Source organism: Pinus tabuliformis, chromosome 4_1, assembly GCF_031772625.1.
Source record: "Pinus tabuliformis cultivar Carrire ecotype Pingquan chromosome 4_1, CPIR1, whole genome shotgun sequence".
NCBI classification, from domain to species: Eukaryota; Viridiplantae; Streptophyta; class Pinopsida; order Pinales; family Pinaceae; genus Pinus; species Pinus tabuliformis.
In genome coordinates, this window is record NC_142303.1 from 220404749 (window position 1) to 220418789 (window position 14041).

Below are 14041 nucleotides of genomic sequence, written 5' to 3' on the forward strand. Positions count from 1 at the left end.
CAAAAAGAGGCTTCTATAACACAGCAAGGAGAGGCTTTAACATTGTCCAAGATCTTTGTTTCAAGAAGCCCTAATGATGACCTAAACACAGTCCTAAAGGAGGAGACACAACTGTTGTCATAGAAGTGTCCTTATGCCCTAAATGCAAGCCTTACTAGAGACCTAATCAACTTCCCTTATACGCTATTTAAGGAGGCTCTTATACGCAATCCCTTGTCCCTAAACGTAGGTCAAGTTACGCAACAACAGCTGCCCTAATCTGTTGTTAAGAAGACACATATGCAGGTCAGAAAGGCTCCTTATTATTGTCACAAAAGGCCTTATACATAGCCCTGCTAACCGCAGTTTGTGAGACCCTAATCAGAAGGTTGAACCTAGTATTATAGTGTGAAGGATCTGTGTTGACTTGCTGTAGGTGACAGCGTGTTCTATTAAGGTTGTTTGGGCACATTAGTATTGTTTTTGAGCTTGACTTGAAGGGTAGAAGAAGCTGTTGAAAGGAGGATCAAGAGACTATAGCTTAAGGGCTGATTGAGGCACTAATCAAAGGGACCTAAGTCTCAACCCACTGCTGGGCTAGGTTGCAGGCCATAGCTAGCAGTTGGAGGCAATTAAAGTACTGCGTTAAGAAGTATAGCAACCCCTCAGGCAACAGATAGTTGGAGCAAATATGTGAAGGCAAGCTGCAGGCAATAGGTGGACTGTGGGGTTTGTTTAGAGTGTTGTAGCTCACAGCGTTTGTGCTTTATCTAGTGTCCAGGTCTGCCATGAAATGCATCCGTCCTTGCTGCATATGAAAGGTGCCAAATCAGCAACCTTGCCATGATCAATGAAGCAGCAAAGGAGGAAGAGCTTTATATAGAAGGAAAGCTTCAGTATTCTGGGTAATTGGTTGAGGTTCTCATCTGTTGCATTGTGTCATCTTCATGGTAAAGATATCTGATGTCTGATCTTCTATTTTGGCAAATCAAGTATTGACTTCAAATCTAAGTTGCATGATACGGGGAAACGAGTACGAGAACGGGTATGAAACGTGGTCCCCCACCCCACCAAATTTTGGAAACGGGGAAACGCAATATATATATATATATATATTAGGACATTTAAGAAATATGTGCAATCATAAAGCATACATGATACATTATAATTTATTACATTATGATTAAATTGTCAATTGTCAATGCATAAACTATAAGTCTCTAAATTTACATCACATTTACTCATGAATGATCACATAATGAAAATAGCAATATCCAAAATCAGCCACAAGAAATTTCTAATTTCTTGTCTCATGCTTGATTGGGAGTCTCCTCCTACATAGTCGAACGACCTTAGTGCTCTTGATTAAATACAAGTTCCATACCCTAGTACCCTAGGTGCTCTTGATTATTGGGAGTCTCCCCTGCATAGAGGGCTTGGTTCTCTTGATTAAATACAAGTTCCATACCCCAGTACATGACAAAATCCAATGGCAACATTGCAATCCCCCCAATCCTGAAATCCTGAAAAGCAGATAAGTCTGCTAGATTTTGAGTGAGATCTAAAATTCTATTTTCTCCATATGAAATCCAATGAGGGTGAAACCACTCTCAAACATCCTAAGTCATTTCATGGTAATGTTAAAAATTTAAGTAAAAGGATGAAAAAGAAAGATAAAGGAGAATGTCACTTTTACTTTAAGAATTTAACATTACCATGAACTGCATATCAACAATAGGGCCATAGGCTTGAACATTAGGCTGCCCCACTCAAAAAAATCATCTTTTTTATAGCTTGAGAGAGGCATCTAGAAGCATCCAGAAGATATTTTAGTCACCCAATAAAAAATTAGAAGACGTCAAGTGTTGACTAGAAACTTGTTTCCGGTCGTACTGGCCATGTTTCCCCAGCGTGAAACGAGCCAGTACAGTCGGAAACAAGTTTCCAGGCCATACCATACAATATGAGTTTCCTCGTTTCCGTTTCGTTTCCGGCTGGAAACAAACCCCTGTGCAACGTTTCCTGCAACTTAGCTTCAAATGTATTTGTATTATCTCTCTCTGCTAAACTATTGAAGAATATAAGAAGAATTGATCAAGGTTTTCCCTGCATTAGGGTTTGTCCTTGGCTAGTGCCACATCTTGTGTCCTCTTTTCTTGGCTTATCTTCTAATGTTTATGTTTATGTTCTATCTGCACTTTCCTATCATGTTGATGTGATTGCTAATTTGAATATTGCCGTTGGGCTAAAATGAAAAATTGAAGTAAATTTCTCTCAGCATAGAAGATACCTAAAATTAACATGGTATCAGAGGTGAGGTGAAGACAAAACCCAAGCAAGAGTGAAAGAGTGTTATGAATATAATTCATAACAAGTAAATAATTAAAATAAATGTAAATACTAAATAATCAAATATTGATTATGTTAAATAGTTATTAAGTTAAGTGAAAAGACATGTCTAAAAGACATGCCTAGTCACGAAAGGACACCTGCTTAGGTATATATATGCGGGTCCTCATTGTAACATTCATCACTTGTACATTATATATATATATATATATATATTTCAAATACCTCTATGTATTTTTACATTAACTCAAGAAGCTATCAGATTTTATGCTTCAGTGGTATCAGAGTCATGGCAAACAATATAATCATGCGGGTCTTTGAACGTTGTTCACCGCAAAATGTGCCATTACATTCACATCCTGAATGCATTGAACGATTTAGTAAAATTCAAGAAGCATTTCAGCATTTAGAAAAATTATTTGCAGAAGTTAAAGAATGTCGAAAGGAAATCGATAATAAGGAAAATGATCTAGATGATGATTCTGAGGAAGCTTATATAGATCAAGATAAGGATTCAAATAAAGTTGATCTTGATGTGGATGAGAATGATATAAATCAAGATGATGATCCAGATGAAAATGATGTCGATGAAGATTATGTAGATCAAGATGATGTGGATGAGGACTATCTTGAGAAACAAAAAGATGAACAATATCTTAACAAAAGGAAGTTACTGTGAGTTGCACTTTAAGCTTTTGTCAACAAGCATTTTATCGAGCCATCAAGAATAAGATCTCCATGGCTGAATTATTTGATAGCATTCAAGCTCGTCCTAGGAAGAAAAATGTTTGTAAACTCATCAACATTGTTATGCAGCTGAGGAAGGTATGCAATCATCCGGATCTATTTGAAAGAAATGAAGGCCGCACATTCTTACATTTTGCACAAATTCCAAACTCTCTTTTACTGCCTCCTTTTGGTGAACTGGAAGAAATACACTATGCTAGAAGTCAAAGACCTATCTCATACAATGTCCCCAAGTTGATTTATAGAGAGGGTACTCTAAGCCTGTCTACGTCCTATAGTAGATCAGCTCAAGGGTTTCGACAAAAATGGTTGGACAACTTGTTGAATGTGTTTTCTACGCAGTATGTTCATACATCGGGTTTTCCACCACAAGCAGATTCTCTTGGATCTGTTTCACCTGTTAAAAGTGGTACATTTGGCTTTTCTCACATGATTGGCCTATCACCAAGGGAGGTGGCTTTTGTCGCTAAAGTTTCATATATGGAACAATTGTTATCTTGCACAACACAAGATCGACAAAAATTAAATGAAATCATTGAAGAATTTCTGGAAAGTGAGGAAGACAGATTTCAGTATGATCAGATGGGGGAGGGAAAATTCAGAGCTGTCACTAGAATGTTGATGTTGCCAACACGTTCAAAATTAAGCTTATTGAACACAAAGCATGCCACAGGGCCTAAAAATGCACCCTATGAGGGATTGGTTGTCTCCCATCATGACTGGTTTCTCAATAATGTTGCGTTGCTAAAAGCTATTTATTCTTTCATCCCACCAGTTCTTCCTCCGTCAGGTAATGTTGTATGTCCAGATAGGGGTTTTGCATATCAGAGAACAAAAAAACTTCAGGAATTTTCTGGTGGCAGAGGTGCAAAGCTAGATGTAATTGATAGATCAAAAGACCCCAAGATTCATGATGAGCAAATGCTAGAACTGGAGGTGGAGGCCAAAATTCAGAACTAAATTAAACAAACAAACAAAAAACCTGCAGAAGGCCTGAAGATTCGAATGTCTAATGTGAAGTTAGTAGAGCGTCATTTTTGTGACAACTGCCACACATCTATCATAAGTTTCCACACAAATTGTGATGATTATGAGTATGATCCTTATCTTTCTTGCTGTCGTGAGCTTAGGGAAGGGAAACGGTCGCCTCGAGGTGATTCAACAAAGAGGATAGTTTCTGAGGATTCTAAAATGACAGAATTAAAGTGCACCAGATTTGGGCAAAATTTGGTTACAATGCGAGCGGTTCTTGGCTCCGAAGCCTCCGACATGGAGATAATTTGAGCCCTCCACCTAGCAAAAACGACATAACAGTTGCCATAAACATCATCTTCAACACCTCGGGGTTTAAGGACAGAGAGAAGTTCAACATTAAGCGGACGACGTCAGACTGCAGGGATGGGGTTTCAACCAATGGAGCACAAGACTCCGCCAACAGTTCGCATGTGCCTACGGTGGGGTCGGATACCTGTTCCTTGGGAAGAAATCGAGGTTTGGATTCGCAGGAGCAGTCAGGTGTAGCGGTGGCTCCAGAAAATGTTCACGTCTTCAATTTGAACTAGGGTGGGGCGGATGACATTAAAGAATGCAGCGCTGGGCGTGATTTTACTCTGCCTTCCATCGTTATTGTTGTTAATGAGTATTCGATAGCCACCGTGCCACTGTACTCAACACATTCGGACCTATCCGTAGTGCTTTGCCCCGGCAGCGCTAAAAGACAGTTTCCGATCAATGCACTAGTAGCCTGTCTCTTGATAGCCTTGTCCCCATCAAAAGACGCATCTGTGTCCTCCATCACGTAGTTTGACCAATCTAAGTCACATTTCAACTGCCTATCGGGAGTCACGTATGCGTTTGTTGAACCATATATGCATATATTAAATAACTATATCAAATAGTTATATATATAAAAAAGAACTATATTATATAGTTATATAATAAATAAATATAAGTATATATATATATATATATATAAATAAAAATCAATAACCTTGGATTTAAAACAAGGATACCAACGAATTATACAGAAGGAGGTACCAGTGACCAATTATTAAAAATGACATGAGCCAGATGAAGACAATTATTTGGAGTTAAGGTGAAGGACACTACCAACAATACAGCTTTAAGGACAAAGCCTCTGAAGGAAGGGGCTATGTTATGAATATAATTCTTAACATGTAAATATTTAAAATAAATGTAAATATTAAATAATCAAATAATGTTAAATAGTCATTAAGTTAAATGAAAAGACATGTCTAAAAGACATGCCTAGTCACAAAAGGACACCTGCTTAGGTATATATATACGGGTCCTCATTGTAACATTCATCACTTGTACATTTTATATATATACAATAAATTATTATTTCAAATACCTTTGTGTATTTTTACATTAAGTCAACAAGCTATTAGTTTTTATGCTTTAAAGAGCAATCACCGAAGACAATTGGACAAGGTCAAAGGCTCAATGGGTTCCTCATCCCTCTTCCCAATCTGACATTGGAAGAGCAACGCTGAATTTCATGAAGGGTAAAATCCCAAAGCCTCCACCAAATGCACCAGCTTCTCCAAAGATGAAGTCGAAGCGAAGAAGATTTTCAGAGATTCCATCGACAAGCAGGTCACTTCAATGGAATGTCTGGATCTAAGGGTGAAAGGAAGGGTAGTTGCCTTGCTTGCAATAAGTTTGGCCATTATGCAAAGGAGTGTCCAAAGAGAAGGGACACATCACATGATGATAATCATTCCAGGGGCATCTTCAATGATCGAAAGAATGACAGGTACAATGGCAAAGGAAAAAGGAATGCAGGACATCAAGGGAATGGTCGACCCTCCAAGAAAGTAAGGAACTCCAGGTATGAAATCAAATGTTGTTTCTGATAAGCAAAAGGAGTATTATCTTATGTCGGCCCTCTCCATTACCTCTCCTCCGGACTCTTTGGGAAATTGGCTTATTGATAGTGGTGCCTCAAGGCACTTCACCGGATACAAGGAAGCGCTCTCTAATATGATAGAGAAGGAAACAAACTTGGAGATTATTCTTGGAGACCATGCCACCTATCCCGTAAAGGGTGTAGGGAATGTTACTCTTCAAGGGTAACCTGCAAGAAGTTCTTTATGTACCAAAACTCAAGAAGAACCTGGTGTCCATTTCAGCAATGGAAGTTAAAGGTTAAAAAGGTGGCATTCCTCAATGGAAAGGTACATGTTTGGAAAAAGAATTTTAAAAGATGCTTTTACTCTTGGGTTCAGGGTTGGCACTTTGTATCAAGTTACAGGAAGTCCACTAGGAACCATGTCGTGTGACTCGTCTCTCCAATGGCACCAGAGGTCTGTCCATCTTCATTGTAAGGTCCTACCCGATGTGAGACAGATGGTGACAGGGATACCTGAATTCAAAGAAGAGCATGAAGGTACATGTTTGAGATGTACCGAAGGAAAGCTTACAAGGGGACCATTCCCCTCATGTAATAGCAAGACCACATATGTGGAACAACCCGAGGGATTTGAGATTCATGATCGAGAATCTCATGTATGCAGGTTGAAGAAAACTCCCTATAATTTAAAGCAAGCACCTCGAGCTTGGTGTGAGAGGATTGATAGCTATCTGATGAAGCTGAGATTCACTAGGCATGAAGCCGATCCAAACCATTGCTTTAAGCTCGCGGATGATAGACCTCTCATACTAGTACCTTATGAGGATGACCTCTTTCTGGCAGGTATAGACCCTCTCATTTGCAAAAGTAAGAGGGAGTTGGATTCCTAATTTGGAATGATGAACTACAAGCCCGTGACTACCTCGATGAAGCTTAACTTTAAAACGTTATGCGATAGTACTGCCGGATCTAATTTGGGAAATGCCTCTGAGTTTCGTCAACTCATAATAACATTGATGTTCTTGGTGAACTCTCGTCCAGATATATGTTTTGTAGTTAGCATGTTGAGCTCATATATAGTTGAGCCTCACTGGATTGGTGCCAAGAATCTTTTGAGATATCTTTGAGGCATAATCTCTCATGGATTGAAATACGCTGCCGAAAATGTGAAGCTACATGATTATTCTGATGCTGACTGGGCAGGCAGCGCGGAGGATTGCAAGAGCACTTCTGGATGTTGGTTCTCTTTGGGTTCTGCTTCGATATCTTGGATGAGCAGGAAGCAGAAGATGGTTGTTTTGAGCACCGTTGAGGCCGAATACATAGCTAAGAGTATGGCCTCCTATGACGCTGTCTGGTTCTAGAAGCTCTTCTGTGAGTTGTTTGGGCACATGCTGGATACCATCGTAATCTTCTGTGACAACTAGTGTGGGATTCGATTGTTGAGGAATCTCGTGTTCTATGATCGCTCTGAGCATATAGACATCAGGTACCGCTTTATCTGGGATATGGTACAACGAAGAGCAAGAAGGCTCCAACACATTGGGACTGATGTGCAGGTCGCCGATATTCAGATGAAGCCCCTGTGAAAGGTCAAATTCTTGACCTTCCGAGACTAGGAGTCATGGAGAGACCCTCTCTTGAGGGTCCTGTATGATATATCGAGCTCTAGGAGCTTCGGGGGGCATGGGGTACTTCTTGGAGCGATGAGCAACCATAGGGTGAGTGTTTCAGCCTTCCCCTAGTGGTTTGCTATGTAGGCAGGATGAGTGGTTCATCCTTCTCCTACTAAGACACAATCATAGGGTGAGTAGTTCAACCTTCCCCTAGTGATTTGTTGTGTACAGGGTGAGTGGTTCAACCTTCCCTTAGGATACCCCATGGCGACATGTAGGCAGGATGAGTGGTTCATCCTTCTCTTGCTGAGACATCCTACCCATGCAACCTGGGACTCATGGGAAGTACCTCTCATCTGGCCAATGAGTAGGGAAATGAGAATAGGGACCATAGTACTACCGATGGACGCATCGTGTACTACCGTACTCCCTATGCTAGGATGATATTGATCTAGGATCAATTGGAACTGATTTCAGATCAGTAAGAGTGGTATGAGACAATCTCTTTATTTGGAACTGATTTCGGATCAGTAAGAGTGGTATGAGACACTCTCTTTATTTGGAACTGATTTCGGATCAGTAAGAGTGGTATGAGACACTCTTTATTTAGAACTGATTTCGGATCAATAAGAGTGGTATGAGACACTTTCTTTATATGGGACTGACTTCGGGTCAGTAGAGGATGGTGTGATACATTCTCAATCACTTCTTCTTCTTCATAGTTCAGCAGAGCAGTGTAGCGCATTGCATTGATGGCAGAGATAGTATGAACTGGTAGATGAATTAGCAAAAGGAGTTCTCACTAGTTGAGAGGGAGTGTTAAAATTGGAAACTAGGCCCAAACTCCATGTGGATCTTCATATTTATGGCAGCTGATATTTTTCTTGGATTCCTCTCGTCGAGAGGTGTAGGACTGATCTAAACATCATCCGTTTCTACATGTATTCATGGAGATATGAATTTATTTGTGTTATGTGACGATTCGTCAAGGTCGGCCAGCAACCAAATTACCCCCACTTACCCTCAACGTTTTATTATAAACAGAAGAGGTCTTCAAGTCATTTTGATACATACACTTCTCCTAAGATCTCTCTCCACTTGTTTTGGGTTTTGGTGGCTAGAGAGACCAAGAGGGAGAAGCCCTAGACGCAGGAGGAAAGGAGACTAGGGGAGCTGCCCTAGAGGAGATACCGTAGCCCTAGATGCAGTCAAAAGGAGAAGGCTCTACGCATGGTTTATATGCAGTCAAGAGGAGGCTCTTCTAGCAGCAAGGAGAGGGTTTCTATAGCTGTCAATGGAAGCCCTAGATGCTGTCAAAGAGAAGTCTAAAATGCAGTCAATGAAGCATGCCCTAGCCGCAGTCATGGAGGAGTCTTATCACAGTAAAGAGAGGCTCCTACACTGTCCTAAAAGAGGCTTCTATAACACAGCAAGGAGAGGCTTTAACGCTGTCCAAGATCTCTGTTTCAAGAAGCCCTAATGATGACCTAAACACAGTCCTAAAGGAGGAGATACAACTGCTGTCTTAGAAATGCCCTTATGCCCTAAACGCAAGCCTTACTAGAGGCCTAATCAACTGCCCTTATACGTTGTTTATGGAGGCTCTTATACGCAGTCCCTTGTGCCCTAAACGCAGGTCAAGTTACGCAGCAACAGCTGCCCTAATCTGCTGTCAAGAAGACACATACGCATGTCAAAAAGGCTCCTTATTGCTGTCACAAAAGGCCTTATACATAGCCCTCCTAACCACAGTTTGTGAGACCCTAATCAGAAGGTTGAACCTAGTATTACAGCGTGAAGGATCTGCGTTGATTTCTTGTAGGTGACAGCGTGTTCTATTAAGGCTGTTTGGGCACATTAGTATTGTTTTTGAGCTTGACTTGAAGGGCAGAAGAAGCCGCTGAAAGGAGGATCAAGAGACTATAGCTTAAGGGCTGATTGAGGCACTAATCAAAGGGACCTAAGTCTCAGCCCACTGCTGGGCTAGGCTGCAGGCCATAGCCAGCAGTTGGAGGCAATTAAAGTACTGCGTTAAGAAGGATAGCAACCCCTCAGGCAGCAGACAGTTGGAGCAAATGTGTGAAGGCAAGCTGCAGTCAATAGGTGGACTGTGGGGTTTGTTTAGAGTGCTGTAGCTCACAGCGTTTGTGCTCTATCTAGTGTCCAGGTCTGCCATGAAATGCATCAGTCCTTGCTGCATATGAAAGGTGCCAGATCAGCAGCCTTGACATGATCAGTGAAGCAGCAAAGGAGGAAGAGCTTTATATAGAAGGAAAGCTTCAGTATTCTGGGTAATTGGTTGAGCTGCTCATCAGCTGCATTGTGTCATCTTCATGGTAAAGATCTCTGATGTCTGATCTTCTATTTTGGCAAGTCAAGTATTGACTTCAAATGTATTTGTATTATCTCTCTCTCTGCTGAATTATTGAAGAATATAAGAATTGATCAAGGGTTTCCCCACATTGGGGTTTGTCCCTGGCTGGTGCCACATCTTGTGTCCTCTTGTCGTGGCTTATCTTCTGTTTATGTCTATGTTTATATTCTATCTGCACTTTACTATCATGCTGATGTGATTGCTAATCTGAATATTGTCATTGGGCTAAAATGAAAAATTGAAGTAAATTGCTCTCAGCATAGAACATACCTAAAATTAACACCAAAGCACAAGCAAGACAACTATTATGATATTTGAACACTTAGGAAGTTGATTTGGTGGTACACAAAGAGAATTTTCACAGCCAAATAAACTTATAAATTTTTCAGTCATGTGCGTCACAATTTATTCTCTCTTCAAGCATACAAATCCATCCAGAAATAGTACTTTTGAGGCTGCAATATTTCTTGAGCAACAATATTTTCAATCTGGATCTAATGCAGAGATTTTCAGCCTTATTGTCAAGGAAGACAAACTTCCGGTTGTGGGTATGTGTATTCTTCTAGATCTGATCGATATTATCATTTGCAACCCCCCCCACATTTCTTTTGATTCCGGCAGCAAAGAAAGGCAACAAAGATTTCTATTGTTGCCACCTCGAAAGTCCCTCTTTCTTGATGACTCGATAAGTGATGTTAACGGGCTACCCAGTGTTATATCAGAAAGAATGATTACATCAGCCCATCAATTGTTGGATAGAAGAAGTTTGCAGCAATACTGACCAGCCTTTCCAAGGTTTTGATTTCTTATTTCAATATCATACTTCAGCCTTTGACCAAAGAACAATGGAGAATCCAGCTTGTGTTCATGCAATGATTAATGCATCCTTGTTTTGGTTCATAACCAAACACATGGGAAAGTTTCATGATGTTGATGATCTCATCAAGTGGTTGCATTGGTTTTATGATTTCACTTAACATACTTAATTCCTAGTCAGCCTTGAAGGATCAGGAAAGAGCTGTAGGCCCTAGTAAAGACCATTAAATATCGGTGCCACTGTCTCCTAGAAAAGAAAACTACTACATACGCAAGTCAATAAAAATATAGCCAAACCACTCATGGAAGAAATACACAAAGGAACCAAAGTAATGTCATTATTCAAAATGTATTTCCAGAATCAAGGGCTCAAGTATAGAGATAGAAAGGTAGGAAACTATGATTTATACACTGTCTCACATTCACCAGTTTCATTAAACTAATTCATTAGCACCGGTCCTTTTGCTGCAAGTACAGGAAGCTATGGTCATCTAAAAGCAGTTATACGAGAACATAAGACTGCCGTTTCAACAGTGCTGTCAAAGTGGATGTCTTTCAATATTTAAAGTCAAATGTAAAGCTAGTGGTGCATCGTAGCATTTGACATCCCTTCTCTAATATCACATGTGACATTTAACACTACACCTATGCTTTTGTATTTCATATGTCCTTACTTTGATAAGTGATATCATAATATTATGTCTTTCAATATTTAGAATCAAATGTAAAGCTAGTGGGGCATCGTAGCATTTGACATCCCTTCACTAATATCACATGTGACATTTAACACTACACCTGTGCTTTTGTATTTCATATGTCCTTACTTTGATAAGTGATATCATAATATTATAATTTCTTCCGTACATGCACAGTATTCTGAGGGAGCAATGACAGAATCCCACGGGATACCACTCCCAAGTCCCAACCCACTTCAGAAGGACTACGCCTACCAATAATTTTTATTCCTTCAAAAGTCATCTTTCTATATCATTCTTACAGTCCTAAGCAAAGCCATCCTTGTATAAGAGAGCTGGGCCAATTTCAACTTTATCCTTACCATGTGTAATTAATTGTACATTGTAAATGGATCTATTGCATTGGGGAAGATTATGCACGTTGTGAAACCATGTATATCTGATAAGACACTGAGTTTAACAAGAAATGTTCTTCGCAAGGCAATATGAAGCATAGAGTGGAAGCAGAGAGCAATATACGACCAAATTTAAACAACCAGCTTACCTCCGAGGATGAGCACAGTTTAAGAGTTTCTTTCTAACCTGCAAATCTAAATAAAACCAAGTTAAAAGAGCACGTTCCCCACATTGAAATTGCCAAAATAACATAAATCTCTGGACATTATTGCAGTGGGCATTATCGACTACATTCGGCTCTAAAATTATCCTTACATGACATCACCTTGGGGTCTTGCATTGCCTTTTTGGTCCTCTCTCGTATCAGTGCAAGAGTTTCTGCATTAAAACAACAACAATTAATATTGCCTTACATATAATAGCATATGAATAAGTGAATGGGACAACAATCTGTTTATATCCAGACGAGTCGTGATATAACTTAATGGTAAATGCCAACAAATACTCAGTACTCTCTAACTAGAGAAGTCAAACATACACTCTTAGATCAGATAATTTTAAATTAAACGAAAACCCTTCAGTGAACAAAAACAGAAAATTTGTTATGCAGATGGGTGCTCTTTTGAAATACTTTAATCCCAGATCACCTTCTAATTTCCTTTTACGAAACTTATGTATGGAAATCGAAACAAGTAAACAGAATCTATTCTCATGATGTAGCCTAAGATACACAAAACTAACAATATAAATACTCAAACATACATACATATCCGGTACCTGATGATCTCTATGGGAGTTTACCTGGGCTGTGCTTTCTGCCTTTGTTCCAGGGCACTTTTCCTTTATTGCCATTACGGATTCTCATCCCCCGTTCATCTTTCTTGGATGGCATTTCTTCCGTATCACTGACAGAGATTATATCTAATCCGCTCTGTACTCCGTTGTTTATATTTATGTTCTCTTCTTGCAATACAGGAAAGACATTCTCTACTGCTAAAATTGCCGCAATAGCCTTGATCACGACCGATCCGAGCACTATCAGATGCCTGAATTTGGCAGCTGGTCGGCTGGAAAATTGCAATCCAGTCTTCCATCTTGAAGGCAGTTTATCGCTGTTAATCTTAACGAAGTTTACTAAAAAATTTCCATGAGACAATGGGTAGAAGCTCTTTACAAGAACACCAGTCCGGAGAGATGACTGCAATGAAATGGTATCTGTCCAGCAAAGAAATATATATATTTTCCACCATTTCAGGGATTTTGTTCATCTAAAGAAAAAAAGCCAATCAATGCTTAAAGAAAAACACTAATGTTTTGTTGCACCAAAATGATGCAGGTGCGTCCTGCATCCCGGTTGGGGATTGGGTCATCCATTATTTGAATTTTCGGTGATTTGAATATAGACAGTGGATTGGATGCACTGAATAAGGACACCATGACGGACCCATTTAAGCCAAGGGCTTATATGAGCTTCAATCCAGGGGATAATATGGCACCGAGAATGCTTATTTGAAGTTCGAAAAAATGGCCCACGTATCAAACATTGGAACTCAGATGAGCACATATCAGTGCCGCGATCCGAGTTTAGACACTAATTGCGACCAGAGAGTTTAAACGGGTTGTCAAGATTAGGAAGCAGAGAGAAAAATGGCTGACCTGATAAAGGCATGAAGATGACACGCCAACCAGAGCTCATTCACCGCCTTCTCCGACCATCAAATTGAAGGTTCCTCTTCGTTCAATTATCGCAAGCTGTTGACTAAATTCCCCTTGCAGCCCCGATGGTGTACAGGTTTAGGAATACGACGATTAGGGAGAATAAAATCCAGTGGATAGAGCAGCATGAAGAAGGGCCAAAGGCGGAAAAAATGAAAGAAGAAACGAATGAGGTGGAGCAACGTGTCATGCATCTATATTGAAGAGAGAGGGATGTAGTGTACTCGGGGATAAATAACTACTATAGATCTATATTAAAGACAGGGATGTAGAGTACTAGATCTATATTAAACACAGAGGGATGTACCTATATCTATATTAAAGAGAGATGTCGTGTACAGAGGAGGAGGATACAATAAAAAGGAGGGAACAATAAAAATAATTTGAAGTGCAAATTATTAAGGTAGTTTTAAACTTGGAAAAAAATTTACCAAAATTTAGGTATTATTTATCGATATTTCTTTTATTATTGTTTCTT

At 39.8% G+C, this 14041-nt stretch overlaps 1 pseudogene across 1 annotated transcript in view; it reads right to left on the reverse strand.

Annotated features, from left to right (window-relative positions):
* LOC149175030 (uncharacterized) overlaps positions 1-13770 on the reverse strand; it is a 55725-nt pseudogene extending 41955 nt beyond the window's left edge. Inside the window, exons 1-4 of the transcript XR_016257960.1 lie at positions 13504-13770; positions 12649-13062; positions 12173-12225; positions 11996-12033 (exon numbers count right to left, since the gene is read on the reverse strand). The product of XR_016257960.1 is annotated as an uncharacterized LOC149175030 (transcript). The remainder of the gene's footprint in view (positions 1-11995; positions 12034-12172; positions 12226-12648; positions 13063-13503) is intronic.
* Between the last annotated feature and the right edge of the window lie 271 nt (positions 13771-14041).